This window comes from Chiloscyllium plagiosum, unplaced genomic scaffold (genome assembly GCF_037043375.1).
Source record: "Chiloscyllium plagiosum isolate Xiang-an unplaced genomic scaffold, Cpla_swu_hap1 HiC_scaffold_45, whole genome shotgun sequence".
Classification (NCBI taxonomy): domain Eukaryota; kingdom Metazoa; phylum Chordata; class Chondrichthyes; order Orectolobiformes; family Hemiscylliidae; genus Chiloscyllium; species Chiloscyllium plagiosum.
In genome coordinates, this window is record NW_028270183.1 from 57,307,920 (window position 1) to 57,323,670 (window position 15,751).

Below are 15,751 nucleotides of genomic sequence, written 5' to 3' on the forward strand. Positions count from 1 at the left end.
TTCACAGATCAAAATACATCAACAATAGTAAGCATCGCTTCAGCAATAGTTGGAGTTGCCATTTTGAAGGTGGTGTCTTCACCCTGTGAAGGAGTAATCTGGAGATTGGCTGTTTGTATCAGAAAGGGACATTTTTCATTGACTTTGATTTTTGTTTCATAGAAGACACCGAGTGCCACCCTAACACCGTTAAACTCTTCCCACCGCCAGTAGAACAAGTCTTACTGGAGGCGACGGTGACGTTTACCTGCGTTGTGTCCAATCTTCCTTCTGGAGTCAAAGTGACCTGGAGACAAGAAAAGAAGCCTCTGAAATCAGAGATTGCTGAGCAGCCTGGACAGAATCCCAACAGCGTGATCAGCAAATTAGACATTTCTACTGAAGCCTGGCTGAGTGGCATTACTTTTGAATGTGTGGTGTACCATCAGAATCTACCGACTCCGCTGAGAGACTCCATTCACAAGGAGAAAGGTGAGCGGTGAGATAAAAACACAAAGCATCCCATGTGTAATCCAGATCCAGTTACATCAAAGGCAGGCTTTGATTGGGAATGAACAAACACCAATGGGAGCATTAATGATGCATCTGAAGGCAGGATAGCTAAGTAGCTGATTAAGAAAAATATTGTACCAAAGGATATTGTATTCTGATTAAGTCAGATAAGGTGGGAAGAAGCCTTGGTTGTGACGTCACCATCAGCAATGGCAATTAGACAGAATGCCCTTGTTGTGGACTGGAAACATGGAGACAACTTTCACATTAAACTTTCCTTTTTTAACTGAACAGTATGTGTACCATACTGCTCCTTTAAAACACGAAAGTGAATAAATCCTAAATTAAACATGGCGTATTTTAATATTTAGTGAAATTGTGATATTAGTTCAGGATTTTTTTGGTTGATTTATATCTGTGTCCAATATTCTACAGTGATTAATCCGCTGGAGCCATCAGTGTCGGTCCTCCTGCCACCAACAGAAGAAATCTACGCTCAGAGGTTTCTCTCCCTCACCTGTTTCGTGAGAGGTTTCTCCCCCCGAGAGATCTTCGTCACGTGGACAAACAATGACAAGCCGGTGAATCCTAGTAACGACAAGAACACCAAGGTGATGGCGGAGAGTGACAACACCTCCTTCTTCATCTACAGCCTGTTATCCATTACAGCGGAGGAGTGGGCCAGCGGTGCTTCTTACTCCTGTGTGGTGGGACATGAAGCGATTCCATTGAAGATCATCAACAGAACAGTCGATAAATCCAGCGGTAAACCGAGTTTTGTAAACATTTCACTTGCACTGATGGACACTGTTAATTCATGTCAATAAAAATCTCAAAGTTGCATTTAATAATTCAACAGAAGTAATGAAGTGTTTTTTTTTTCCCTCTAGCTGTGAGTTAAATACTGAATTAGTTGTTTCCCACTCTGACTTACATTCCATCTGTGTAGTTAAAGTGGATTATTAACAGGTCTAGGACGAGTGTCTTGTGCAGTTAATGCTCTCTGCTCAGATACATCCTGGGTCAGACATAGAGTAAAGCTCACTCATTGCAGGATTCCGCCAAGTACCCTATCCATCCGAAATCCCTCTGTGACAAAATCTGACAATGTCCATTTTATGTCAAGGGTAGGGCACGAGTTTTGAACTTGGTGTTTTTGATTCCCCCGATTGGATATTCTAACAAAATTCATGTCAGTTTTAAACTGCCAAATTGCACCAATTGGAAATGTAAATTTAAGACAATTTAAAATTAAATTTGATTGGGACATACCAATCGTAAATAGTGCAGAACAGTTTGAATGTAACCTTTGTTTCTGGGGAACTGCCAGGGATCTTGCGCCAGCGCATGAGTTGACAGAATGTATCTTCACTTTCACACCAAAGAGAATCAACAGATAAGTTGTTGTGGAGCAGAGGGGTGGGGAACGACGAATGTTCTGTCCTCTTGCTCCGTGTGCAGAGTTTTCATGGTAGATGTCCTCTGTAATGTAACCCAGTTACTAACAGGAACAGTCAGCTTCTTGCTTACTGTCCAAAGATTTAACATTTCCATGCAAAACAATACCTTTGAAGCATGTTAGACACGCTTGGCTCTGTTAACAAATGATTAACATTGATTCCCATAATCCAAAACTGGTGTTTACATCGTCCCAGTTTGAATTCCATAGTTTTGTCTCAGTATTCTGGAGCACATGGGAACAATTCTGGTATTCGAATACCTGATATCATTTTGTTTCACATACAGAACACAAGTAGACATTTTCTAATAAACATATTCAGAAATGTTATCTCTGGGGCAGTGGGGATTTGAACTCGCGCTTTGTCTCTCAGAGACAGAAGTTCTATCACTGCAACAGAAGAGTTGCTCATAAAACACTTATCTCTCCACGACGATCGGAAATGTTTCCTACAACACCAAGGTCAAATCTAATTATGGGCAATGCATTAAAATTAGAACAATAAATTAGAATAATAAAAATTGCAGTCTGGTATAAGAACAGATACGGAGAGATGATCGCAAATTCACACGTAATTACACATATACGGGCTCTCACTTAAAGACACATATTTATGTACACACTCAAGTGTGCATATAGATAAGATGTCACACACGCATACTCGCACAGAGCCACACATGCAAGTGGTACTTGAACACTCACCTAAGCTCATACAAAAACTCACATACACCGAAGGAAAATCATTTGCACAAATGAACAGGAGTACTTACACATAACCATGAGAAACATCGACACACGGTAACACACAAATGGGCATGAATACATATACATTCATACAGCACAATGCGTACAGATACACACATGAACACACAGATACAAATTCCGAAAAATGTCCTCCCACATGTCAACTCACACAGGCACGTACGTGCACAGAGATAAACATTAATATCATTATTTTCCCATTTTCAGAATCACAAACATACGATGACAGAAGCAGCTTAATTAGTTATTTTTAAACCACATTGATCAGCATGTATACAATATCACACGCACACACAAATTCAGAGTCTCACATGCAGACACACAAGTGCAAAGATGAACAAATAGAGGGGCGTTTATGAGATGAGGATAATGGGCACAAGGATCAGCAAGCATCCACAAACAATAGCACAAACAAGTTTATCAGGAGATGGTTTGGGAAAGATTGCCACACAAGCAATCATCATCATATAAATATAAACATCCAAAAAAGCATAACATTGCATGCTAACAGTTATTAAGCATAAACATGAAAATAACCTAGTTTAGGTAGGATCTGAAACAGACACATAAGCACACATTTTAGATAGCACTAATGAAAAGTGAACACTCACAAAGACATTACAAGATAAGCATAGGCAGCAAGGAAGTGGCATATTAGCATGATGATGCTTACACAATATGAAAAGACAAACAATTAGGTTCACAAACACATGAGCACACCAGCAGTAAAGGAACAAGAATGTGTGTATTCATTCACAGACTCCAACTTGGGCAAGAGTGAAGTAAGAGACTCTCATAACCACATACACAAACATTAAAGGAAAACCAAACACATCAAGCAGTAGATCAAATAAATTAAGGGACACACGTACAAAAACTTATTCCTAAATATACAGATCCTACAAACTAAAATATGAAGCAATGTCCTGACTGTGATGTCACTTATATTCATGATTTGCCAAGCAATTGGTCACCAATACAAAAGATGAGAATCACATTTGAACTTTTATTCAGTGATGGTCACAATTTTCAACTAAAGTGCTGTCACAGCCTATATTTAAAATATAATGATATAATTAAAATCATCATTCGTAATAAGCATTCCTCAAATAATAATATCCTAAAATAATAGATGAAAAGAAAAATAATTTAAAACGTTCTGACATGGACAATGAAGAAAGAACATGTGCAGTTAGTATTTGTAATTTCTTGCTGAGAGTCAATAACGTACTAATAGATACAGATAAGAGTCACACTTGAGAAATACCTGACTGCTTTATGAAGATGTAATGGTCTCCAATTACATGACTTGGATGCAGATAGATCGATCTGGATCAATAAACAATCTAAATGCGTTCTCTCAGCTTTATATTCATAGATTCAATAGATCGCACTTGGATTGTAGACTATGAGGATGATAACAGCAACATCTGGACAACTGCTTCCACGTTCATCACCTTGTTCTTCCTGAGTATTTTCTACAGCGCTGCCGTCACTCTGGTGAAGGTGAGAATAATCACATCTTTCTCACGCCAAGCAGCCCAATATGTTTGGTGAAATAGTGTGCCATTGAATAAACATTATATCTGAAAGTCCCTGATCATAAATATCTGCGTCATTGCTTTCTCTCTCTTTTCCAGGTTAAGTGAATGAGTTGTGGACCCCTTTGATTTTCCTGATCTGCTTCTCAAGGTCTCTGAATTCCCAATCTCCAATCTGTCCTGTTGCTGACTCTAACAGTGAGATAACTTCAGTTTATTAGCGTGTAACTGAGACAATTATTGATGGATTTTCCTTTTTACTTTGATATCTTTGAGATGGTTGTGGTTGGAAGAATTTGTAGCTTCCCAGTTGTTTGAAGCCCATTTGTTTTGTTTTTATTTGTTCCTTACTCAGAATGGTTGCCTATCCTTTCTGATGAGCCTTTGTATTCCCTTTCTTGTGACTGTTACTGATGTACAGAAAATTCCCAGCTCACAGCGCACGTGTTCTCGTCTCAATGTGGCATCCAGCCATTATAGTCACTTCTGTTAGCTTTTACATCAATGTTTTGGATAAAAATGCTTTCTGAAATGGTGAATAAATCTCGAATGAATATGCACTAACCTTGAGTTTGCTTAATTCTTTCTTCAAGGCCAGTCAATAATAATACATTTTCCCACATTCTACTCCTTTCCTAGCCAAATACGTTCACTTGTTCTGTTTGGTTGTGTTCCATCCAGTCATTTAGTTTAATCCTGCGCTACCATGCAGCCCACTAATGTAAATACATCTTTCACACGATATGCCTGATGAAACACTCCAGAGGCAGAATGATTAGAGATCATTTCCGCTTATGCACCAAGGGTCACGGCCTCGGGTCACCTAATGATAATTTTATAGCCTCCATCAGAAGCCGAGAAAAGGCAGACAACGGAGTTTGAAAGTTTACTCTACACTGTCTTAAGTAAAAGTACTCCCAATGTCAGGGCAGCCTGGGTTAGTAATGCAGAAATCGCCACCTAAAGTGCCCAACGAAACATTCATCAGCCAAAAATGTCAACGTTCAGTTAGGTATTCAGACACAACACATGCACAATCCAAGGGCGGATTCTCAGAACTGGAGTTTTTCTCACACATAAATCTCATGGAGCACAATTCCTGAGATCTATTTGACACACCACACCTGTCAAATCCCAGGGAATGAGATTGAGATCTGTCTGATACAGGGATATTACTGAACAGCAAACCTCAAAAATAATAAATCAGAGGTCGCTGTTATCAGGCAAGGCACAGCTCATGAGTACTTGAAATATTCAGCCATTGAGATCCATATGACGCAAGACGGAATTGAGAACCAATCATAGCAACTGTTCACAAAGTCTGGAAACTATCAGCAGAGGAGCACATTCTCAATTTCTCAGAGTTGGTGAGGTGTATCATCCCGGGAATAGTGTTGTGAATAAGTCACGCACCCAATCTCATACCTTTGCATTTCTTTTCAAAAACGTGGCAGCTGAAGCTAGATGCAACATTCCAGGTGAGACATGAGACTGTTTTGTTTCAGTTTAACATAATTGCTTTGTGTTTGTTCTCTACAGCGTAGGGTGATGAAGTCGCGTTTATTTGCTCTTCTGTCCATGTGTCATGGTACATTTCCTGATTTGTGCACATACACACGGGGGACCCTTTGCTCCTGCACCCCTTTGGGTTTACACCCTCACTATTGTTTGTTCTCCTGAGTTCATCACAAATTAAAGAAGCACGTCACACCTCCCTGAGACTGAGATCTATCTGGCACACCGATATTAATGAATAACAATCCTCAACAATTATAAATCACAGGATGATTTCGATCAGGGAAGGCAGAGATTAGAAGTTCTGGAAATCCTGCTGCTTTCCATGTCCTTTCCCACAAGCCGTCTGTCAAGCTTTGAAGCTCTTAGCTGTTCTTCCAATATCCTAACATTTTATTTTAAATTGCTATTAATATTTTTCTGTAATTTTGCATTATAGGCCAAAGCACAGGTTGAACCAACAAGTACTCCAAACACTGAACTCTGAGAACGTACACGATAAGGCAATCTACATTCTGAAACGTCAAACACCCGTTAACAAATGGTTAACAAGTACAAAACAGCGGGTGAGATTAACTTGAACTCATCAAAATAAAAGGAAAGTACTCTGGAGGTAGAGCGGTGTAGGCCAGACCTGGGCAGACAGAATGGAGTTCATTTTTCAAAATACTTGTTTCTATCCAGAATGTTCCTTCCACACAATGTAACCTTTTATTTCCCATCACCCAAGTCACCTATAGTATCTTTATTTTCAGCTACTAACCATCACCAGTAAGTTGAATAATTTATGTTCAAAGCCCCTTCCATCATCAAAGGTACGGCAGAAGTAGGAAGAGCTAGAAGGAGATTGGAGTCAATTTTTCTTGTGGTGAAACATTACTGCTGTTCTAACACAAGATATTTCTAAGGGATGGTCTAGTGAAGCTATGTGGATGGAACTCAGAAATAAGAAAAGCATGATTACTTTGATGCGATTATAATAGTCCCCCCAGTAGTCAGAGTGAAATTGAGTAGCAAATACGTCGAAAGATCTTATTGATGCGTAAGAATAATAGGATTGTAATTATAGCAAATTTTAACCTTCCAAACATAAAGTGGTACAGCCATGGTCTTAAGAGCTTGGATGGTGTGGAATTTGGGAAGTGCTAAAGTCAATTTTCTTCATTAATATGCAGATGTAACTATCACAGAAGGAGCAAACCTGACCGACTCTTGTGTTATAAGCCAGGGCAAGTGACCGAATGGTTAGTAGGGGAGCTTTTTGGGGCCGGGGTCATAATTCGATTAGTTGTAAAATATTTATGGAATTGATTGGCATTATATATAAGTTAAAGTTTTTAATTGGACGAGGGCAAATTTTGATAGTAATAGACAAAAACTTTCAAGGGTTGATTGCAGTAGACTGTTTGCAGCTCAAGGGACGGCCGGTAAGAGAGAAGCTTTCAGAAGTGAGATAACGAGAATTCGGAGGCGTGATGTTCCTGTTAGTGTGAAGATAAGGCAGGTAAGAGGAGGGAAACTGGAGGAATAAAGATATTGAGGCTTTGGTTCAGATTAACAATGAATCATATATTAGATATAGAGAAATGAGATCAAGTGAATCTCGAAGAGTACAAGAGGTGCAGGGACAATCTAAAGAGGGAAATGAGGATGGCAAGAAAGGAAAATGAGATAGCCTTGGGAGATAATGTTAAAGATAATCCAAAGAGATTCGACATTAAGAGCAAAGAGGTAGATCATAGAGTCATAGAGATGTACAACTAAAAAACAGATCTGTCATTCTCACTTGCCCATGCTGACCAGATATCCTAAACTAATCTAGTCCCATTTGCCAGTAGTTGGCCCATATCCCTCGAAACCCTTCCTATTCGTATACACACTCAGATGCCTTTTAAATGTTGAAATTGCACCAGCCTCCACTGCCTCCTGTGGCAGTTCATTCCATACACACCATCCCCTGCATGAAAAAGTTACTCCTTAGGTACTTTCAACTTTTTCCCCTCTCACTCTAAACCTATACTCACGAGTATAGGTTTAGATGAGACTCCACCCACCCCAGGGAAAAAGACCTTGTCTATTCACTGTATCCATGCCTCTGATGATTTTATAAACCTTTATAAAGTCACCCCTCAGCCTCCAACGCTCCAGGGAAATCAGCCCCAGCTTATTCAGCCTCTCCCTATATAACTCTACATGGCTGTGAATATATATAAGCCGAGAGGGATGTCTTCATAAATCATGTTACATTTTATATAAACGCTGTTTTTTTATTATCATTTAGTTTAAAATGGAGGATGGATGCCTTTTTAATTTCATACCAGTAGCACAGAAAGGCCTGGGGAAATAAACTGCAGCAAAAAAGAAATGGACAAAAGTGATTGCACTACGGATAATCTCACCATCTCATTCGTGTAAAAAATAATTCCCTGTTTTGACCTGGAAGTTAATAGTGTCTATTAATTAGTCCTGTGTGTGTAATAATTTTCATCTATCTGTCATTCTACATTTAGTTGTTATAGTTACCGTGTGGTTTTACTGCACCTCTCTAAAAATACAAAACAAAATAAAGTAAAACTGCAAATTAATATTGTATCTAATTACGAGAATAAAATAGCAATTCAATGACACCAAATTGGAAAGGAATGTTGAAATGTAGCCAATTCTGAGGACGACAAGAAGTTGCAAGAGATCATTAATTAATTTACGGTATGTTCAAATAATTAGCAAATGAAGATCCACACAGATAAACGTAAGGTGTTACATCTTGGTCGGAATAATGTACAGGTCATTTATTCAAAGATTCACGTCTAAGTGAGGGAGACAAACAAAGGGATTTCAGACAATGACATCAGTCACGAACAATTTCACCACAGGTTCGAAAGGCCATAAAAATGCAAACAAGGCTCTAAGCTATATCTCTAAAGGGATAGATTTGAAAGTAGGGTCACTTTAGAAATTTGGTTGACTATAATTAAGAGTATTGCCTGCACTTCGAGTTGACATATTATAGAATGTATGAGAGAGAGTGAAGAAAAGATTTATAAGAATGATACACAAGTTTCTGGCTGTGTATATCAAGGAAGAATTGTTGCGCTGTTCACTTCTCTCTTGAAAAGAAGCATGACAGTTCTAAAATTATGAAACGTTTAGAAAAGAGAAGGTACAGAGAAAACATTTCACTACGGGGTAGAACATAACTAGAGGCTGTCAATACAAAACGGTACCTCAAGAAATCCAAAAGGGAATTCAGAAGAAACCTCTTCACTGAAAGAATGATGAGAACGGGGAATATGTGACCAGTCGGAATAGTTGAAATCAATAGTTTCGATGTAGTTCAAGGAAACGAGGCGAACACATGGGAGGGATGGGAATAGAGAATTACAATGGGCGATTTAGATGAGGAAAGATGTGAAATACCTTGTGTGGAACATAAGCACTGGCATGAACTGATTGTGCCAAATGGTCTGGTTTTCCACGGTAATCATATGTAGAAAATCACCATTGTATGAAACAGAAAGTGTATTAAGAACATCGAGAAGAATTATAAAGTTTCTCACAAAAATGTCTCAAGTATTCAGCACTGAATGTAAATGATTTTATCACATGGCCACACTTCACTTTTTGCTTGATAACACTGAAAAAGCAGTAATCTCAGTAATCTTACTAGGAGTAGGAGTAACCCAGTGTCCGTGCACCAATTGGGGGATCTTAATGATTTATTAATGGTCTCAGTCGGACCTGCCAACCTGGTCCTGGGAATGTTGTGAACACTCTAACCCTCACGGCTTCTTTCACTCACTTACTCTGATTTCCAGTTCCCGTAATGATCGCCACCATGGACAGGAGACTGTTCCAGTATGCAGATGGGATACCCTGTTGTGAGCCATAAGGTACTTCATTAGGAGGGACATCCTGCAGGCGTGTCTCTAGGATGCAGGGGGAGGTCTCCCACACAATGGGGGACCTACCTGCTGCTAATAAACTGCCAGCATTGGCGGGAACAGACTCTACATTGACCACCTGTGTCGCCATCGTTTCCCTAATTTGGGATCAATAAAATACTACGGAGGTGGAAATATGAGAGCCACTGAAACTCCTTCCTTCCCTTATTATTACCCACCTAATGACCTTGCAGCCTGTCCCTAGAGGGTTGATAGAACCCAGTCCCATTCCAATATTCAAGAACATGAAGAGCTGGCAAACTGGTCAAAATTGATAAACCTTAACACAAACAGTCTTGGCCTAACTGTTAAATTCCAAAGTGTAACTTGAGACGATTTCAATAAAATGGCAGAATTACAGAAACAACCACTTCCATCCATCAGAAACAAATTTCTATGATTGGAAATGGGTGGTCCGCTATTTGGAATGGAGCAGTGCATTTGAAAAGTTAATGAGGAGCAGCAATGTTATATGATGGATGTGTGCACAGTTTTAAGCTGTTTGCTGATTCAGTTTTGCTAAAGCTTTGGCAGATACATTTTAATGAGCATCAATTAAATATTCCAAAGTGGACATTAAATACTCACATTTATGAGATGCTTTAACATAGAACAGAGAAAGGTACATCATAGAACAGGCCGTTTGGCCCACGACAGTGGGCCGAGGTTTAATCCTAATGTAAAATATAATAACAATCTGCACATCCCTCAACTCACTGCTAAACATGTGCATGTCCAGCAGTCGCTTAAACGTCCCTTATGACTCTGCTTCCACCACCACCACTGGCAATGCATTCCCTGCATTCACAACTCTCTACGTAAAGAACCTACCTCTGACGTCTCCTCTATACCTTTCTACTAATATCTTAAAAATAAGACCCCTTGTACCAGTCAATCCCGCCCTGGGGAAAAGTGTCTAGCTATTGACTTTATCTATTCCTCTCATTATCTTGTATACCTCAATCAGGTCTCCTCTCTTCCTCCTTCTCTCCAGAGAGAAATGTCTGAGCTTATTCAACCTTTCTTCATAAGGCAAGCCCTCCAGTCCAGGCAGCATCCTGGGAAGCCTCCTTTGCATGCTCTCCAAAGGCTCTACATCTTTCTTATAGTTGGGCGACCAGAACTGGACACAATATTCCAAGTGTGGTCTCACCAGGTACTTGTAGAGATGTCGCAAAACCTCGCGGCTCTCAAACTCGATTCCCCTGTTAATGAAAGTCAAAACACCAAATGCATTCTTAACAACCCTATCCATTTGGGTGGTAACTTTGAGGGATCTATGTACTGCATACCCAGATCCCTCTGTTCCTCCACACTGCCAAGAATCCTGTCTTTAACCCTATTTTTATTCGAGTTCGACCTTCCAAACTGGGAAAGGATGCACCAAATGCCAAACAGGAGAAGTTTATTGGCATGTATCAGAAGAGTTAGGACCAAGACCAAAAACATGAAACCGGCTTTTAAGCAAGCTTTCAAAGAGAGAATGAGTACCAGAGGGCATCTGAGGAAGTTTATCAGTAAAGTACAACTAATTAAGGGGGCTTGGCCATGTTCATGGACAAAAAGATATAAAGCAATCAGAGAACCAAAGAACAGATTGTGTATATAAGGGGTACAATAGACAGCGTGGATCAAGGCTTTGAAGAATTTAGAGATAGACGTAAGTTTAAAATCAATACATTAGATGATAATAAGCCAGTTAAGATCTCAGTCTGTTCTCTATAAGCACAAGTTTAAGTTTACCAGTCTTGTCCAGGCCAGCAGTAAATGGGATTTTTATTTGCACTGTGCACATCTCCTGATTTCACAAGATATCTTAGTTTTGTAAATGCAATAGAATGCATTTTGCATCGTTTCAGCAATTCATTAAATAGAAATTGACCAAAGTAAACAACTTTCCAAAGCTGTCTTTCAACAGCCAAACTGATACAATATTCAAAGAGGATCTGCATGAACAAAGTGGGCTTGTCAGGGGGTTAAATCATTTCAAATTCGAGAACTAGATTCCATTTTAATCATATCAGCTGGATGTTGGATACTCCATTAACAAAAAGTTCCCAAATTCAAACGGTTGTTTGCAAATACAGAAATATTTTGACATAAAGGGAAACAACATTTTATACTGAACAAGAAAAGAGTTCTGATGCTTTGGAAAGTGCACAATGATTGATCGAGATGTTCCTAATAGAGAAATGGATTGGTCAGATGGTGATGGACAGTTGACAACCGAACTTTGTTATGTTTTCAATTGGCAGGTTGCCAAAGTGGTCAAGGTATTGTCATGCCAAATGAGGCAGAGAATGGCCATCACCAATTTAGTCGAATCACAACAAGCATTGGCAGTTAACTGCCAACCATCACCTGGTCCACTCTCCACACCTTTACCAATCAGCACTCATTACCCAGATAGATTAAATGCTTTCTCCCTTTCCATTGGAATTCTTGAGAGTGTCCTGATAAGTACAATATTAAAGACTAAAATAAAATAACTTTATTTTCATCAATGCTCAAATGTCCATGTTGTATAAGCTGGCAGAGGTGACACTTAACGATAATGTATCAGGCCTACAATGAACTGGTAAAGTTCTGCACTGGTCTCAGAGGAAAACCAGCAACAATGTCCTTGTGGAGACATTACTTTGCCTTTGATCCAAGACAACAACAATTTCAAAGCCATTGAGGAACAGAAATAAATAGAAACAAACCACATGCACATACACACAGCACACTGTTATTTAAAGTAATAGAGAGAAATTCTGCACGAACAGAAAAACTAATTGTCATTCTGAATGCTGAATGTGGCACCAAAAGCACCTTTGTGATAATGCCAGTTTGAAAATCTAGCCAATATTGGTTTGCAGCAGTTGAAGAATTAGTCATTCTATTATGAACCCTGGCTAGTTCCGACACCAGTATTTGACCATAGATTAAGATTGTTTTTAAAGGCAGATATCAACATGAAGTTGCACAGTGGCAGGAGCACGGCTATCCTATGGACAGCACTAAAGAGATTTCACACCCATTGGCCCTTTAATAAAGAAATGGAGCAAACCTCAGACATAGGGAAATATAAATAAAGGAATCTCTATCAAGATTTCATCCAATTTGATAGTAACTGATACCTGATCACCAAATTCAGCTGCCACTTGAAAGGATGAAAGATGCCCCATGAGGAGAACTCCAAATTTCACTTGATTCTGTGTCACATTATCGCAAGAGAGTTTTGTAGTTGTCTTCTAGCAGATATAATTTTTTTCCACAAACCACAGAGATCAGAACCGAATGGTACAGAACCCCATCATAATTCATCTTGAGAAACTGTGTCAGTGGGTGTTTGGGTTTGCAGTGCCTCTGTATTCTGAGCTTCGGCCTCAACCTCTCGCTGATCCCTAGTTTTCTTGATAAGTTGCAGTTCCAGTCAGTTTCTATTTCATCATTATCCCAGATTATAGAGGTTTCAGTATCAGTGAGTTCACCAGTATAGCGCATTGGTTAAATCAGCAGTGGCTCCACTGAAAAGGCTTTTAAATCTCGAGGTTCATAGAACAGCACATAGTTATCCATGTTAAAAGATGTAATAACAATTAACAACATTATATTTGATCTGCTATATTTCCCATTACTGACTGCAATGAATCTATCTCATGGGATACAGAAACTCACCAATGTGAGTAAAAACCTCTTAAACTTTGGGCAAAGCCCAGGCTATTGACTTAAGAGAATAAACTCCATACAATAATGCAACAAAGAAAAGCAGATTGAAGTCAAATGATGGAAAGGTTTGATAGAGAGCAAAATCCTCTCTACCCTAGCAGAGTAGAAAAGTTGTGCATTTATATAACATCTTAATGCCACCTCAGAGTATCCTAAACATCTCTTTCCAGATCTCTGAAACAAGTGCAGAAGCCCTGGGGCCACTGTCAACTACATACTATCAAACCCAGGGAATCATAGACGGAAATATCAGCATGTGCCCATGTAACAGTTTAAAATGTGTTTAATACCTCAGCTCGAGTAACTAACAAAATTGTTTCGCGGTATGAACAGGAAATGAGAATATGTCACTTGGCGCTTCAAGCCTGTTCCACCATTCAATAAGATCCTGACTGACCCGATATTAACAAGCTTATAAAACATTCCGCTGACAATATCCCACTTTAGCTTCTCTCATTCTATCATTTTAGTATATTCCACTACACATCTATTCTAATCTGAAGAATAATTTTCCTGCTGTTAGTCACTGTTCCACACTGTATTCCTTTCCTCATTCTCGAATTTAAAGAGCTTGCAATGCTTTTCCTCAGCCTGTTCTTTAGACAAGATAAAATAGATTGCAAGAGACTCCACTTGCTTGTACTTGACACAATGAGAAACTATTGAAATATTTCAATACACTCCTTTGGTGAAAAATATAATTTGTTTTAATCCTTTAAAACTGGTTCAGTTCGTTTTATATTTGCATTGAATGGTATTTCAGTTTGATCCAAATGTTAGTATAAAATGAAATATTACAGCACTGAGCTTTGTCTCATTCTCCTTTGGTGGAAGATGGAAAGGAGTGCTTTCTTACAACAGAGGGTCAAGAAGAGTGAAAAATGAACGGCCAAGTTGAGTAATAAAACATGCAGGTTCTGACAAAGCCAATTTTCAATCAGAGATGTTCTGTACAACAACCGAAGTACTTTTGATCATGTAGTCACATGTCAGAAATTTAATATCTAATTTGTGTACCGTGAGAAAAGCAGGAAAGAGATGATGACCAGATCATCTGTTCATCGGGATTGAGCGCTAAGTATTGGCTGGGACACCAGATATAATCTCACTTTAATTTAAAATAATAAGGGTCCCTTTAGAGGGCAGAGTGGCTTTGGTTTAATGCCTCATACACGTCTTATGTGCAGGATTATCTCAGGATTGCACTGCCGTGGCAGTATCAATTAGTGTATTCTAACCCGGAGGGTAGATCTTGAACCCTCCGACTCAAAGATCAGCATTATACTCAGTGGCACCTGAGCAACACACAATGCTCTGATAAGTGGCTTATTATTTACATCCCCAGTGATTAATGAAGCAATTAAGGGCAATTGCATCAATTCTGTATGAGATGCAAAACAGACCTCTGATGATAGAATGATAGTCTCCCTATCATTAGTCAGTAGGCTTAAGTTCCTAAATTAGATTTAGTAGACTTGGATTCCTGTCCCACCTACTCCAGAGGTGAACATTTTAATTTTTTTAAAAAAGGAAAACCTCTCAACCAATGGGCTGTTGTCATTTGGAAAGTGCAATATGTGTAATTAGGAATCAGCACTTTGGGTCACCTTTGCTGATTCCCTGTGTATTATACGGGAGTCAGTAATTTCTATCAGCGTCCACCGTTAAAGCTACAAAATGTTCTGTAATATCTCTCCTCAGTAGGTCATTCTCCCCTTTTGATTATGGGCAGTGAGCACTCAGTCCTATCTCTTTTTTAGCAACAAATGGCTACCCTGCTTCCAGCTTGCCATCAGCAAGAGGTTAACTTGCACTGTCAAAGTGTGGCAATACACAGAACAACCCTCCCATACATGACCCAGGCGAAGATCACAAGATGCAGCACAAGCCAGTGTTTATGTCCAGAATTAGATAACCAGGAAGGATGTTCTCCACGACTGGGGAGTCCCGAACCAGGGCTCACCGTCTAAGGATACTGGCTCGGGCATTTTGGACTGAGATGAGGAAACTTTTCTTCACCCTGACAGTGGTGACTCTTTGGAATTCACTGTCATAGAAATTGATTGAGTCCAAAACATAATAGATTTTTTTTCGGACTAAAGGGATCAAAGAATGATGGAACAGAGTACTGAGTTGGATAATCAGCCATCATCATTTTGAACAGCAGCGCATGCTTAAGGTGCTGAATGGCTTCCTGCTCCACCTATTTCTGTGACCATTCTGTGACTTGAAGAGATGTATTTTGTTCAAAAGCTAATCAAAATGATTGTGAATTAGACATTCCTCAAATTAACTTGAACAATGAGGAAGTTCTGGAAAACTGGGAC

At 39.3% G+C, this 15,751-nt stretch overlaps 1 long non-coding RNA gene across 1 annotated transcript; it reads left to right on the forward strand.

Annotated features, from left to right (window-relative positions):
• The first annotated feature begins 373 nt into the window (after positions 1-373).
• On the forward strand, positions 374-1,343 carry LOC148136674 (uncharacterized). Its single transcript, XR_015754456.1, has 2 exons — positions 374-471; positions 928-1,343. It is a non-coding gene; the product is annotated as an uncharacterized LOC148136674 (long non-coding RNA).
• Positions 1,344-15,751: the final 14,408 nt, after the last annotated feature.